The sequence below is a fragment of the Penaeus monodon genome, chromosome 25 (genome assembly GCF_015228065.2).
Source record: "Penaeus monodon isolate SGIC_2016 chromosome 25, NSTDA_Pmon_1, whole genome shotgun sequence".
Classification (NCBI taxonomy): Eukaryota; Metazoa; Arthropoda; class Malacostraca; order Decapoda; family Penaeidae; genus Penaeus; species Penaeus monodon.
This window is the reverse complement of record NC_051410.1, coordinates 34,276,948-34,277,447: the sequence shown is the minus strand read 5'-3', so window position 1 is coordinate 34,277,447 and position 500 is coordinate 34,276,948. Positions and strand designations below refer to the sequence as shown.

Below are 500 nucleotides of genomic sequence, written 5' to 3'. Positions count from 1 at the left end.
AATTCACATTGAAATAATTGAAAAAAGACAACAAAAGAGCCTGAAGATTTCCCAAAGTTTGTGCTAGACTTAGACTAAAATACCTGCTCCTCTGTTGCTCCTCAAAATGTCACAATTCATTACTATCTCATTACACCTTAAAAAAAAGTTTTCCTGGAATATATCTACAGCACATGGTAAGTCTCTTTATTATCTTTTACAAAAATTTCTCCTAGAAGAATTTATTGAAAAATACAGAAGTATTTTTTATTGCAGCTATTATAAGTATTTTTGTAAATATATACCATTGATGAGACATTAAAAAAATACAGCATCAAATAAAAGCAACTGTATCAGCAGACTTTTCATAATCCCTTTGTACTTGAAAGTCTATCATTAAAAAGATTTAAATTGTTACACAGTACTTTGAATAAGCCTAATACAAAGGGTCCCAACAGCTTAAAAATTGTCCTTTCATACTAATATTATAGCTATTTTTGTTACAAATTCGTACAAATGAA

The 500-nt window shown here is 28.2% G+C and overlaps 1 protein-coding gene across 1 annotated transcript in view; it reads right to left on the bottom strand.

The window, feature by feature from the left end:
* The window catches only part of LOC119589164 (DNA topoisomerase 2-like), a gene marked incomplete in the record, with an annotated part of 20,493 nt that continues 19,993 nt past the window's right edge, over positions 1-500 (bottom strand). Inside the window, 1 exon segment of the mRNA XM_037937751.1 lies at positions 1-500.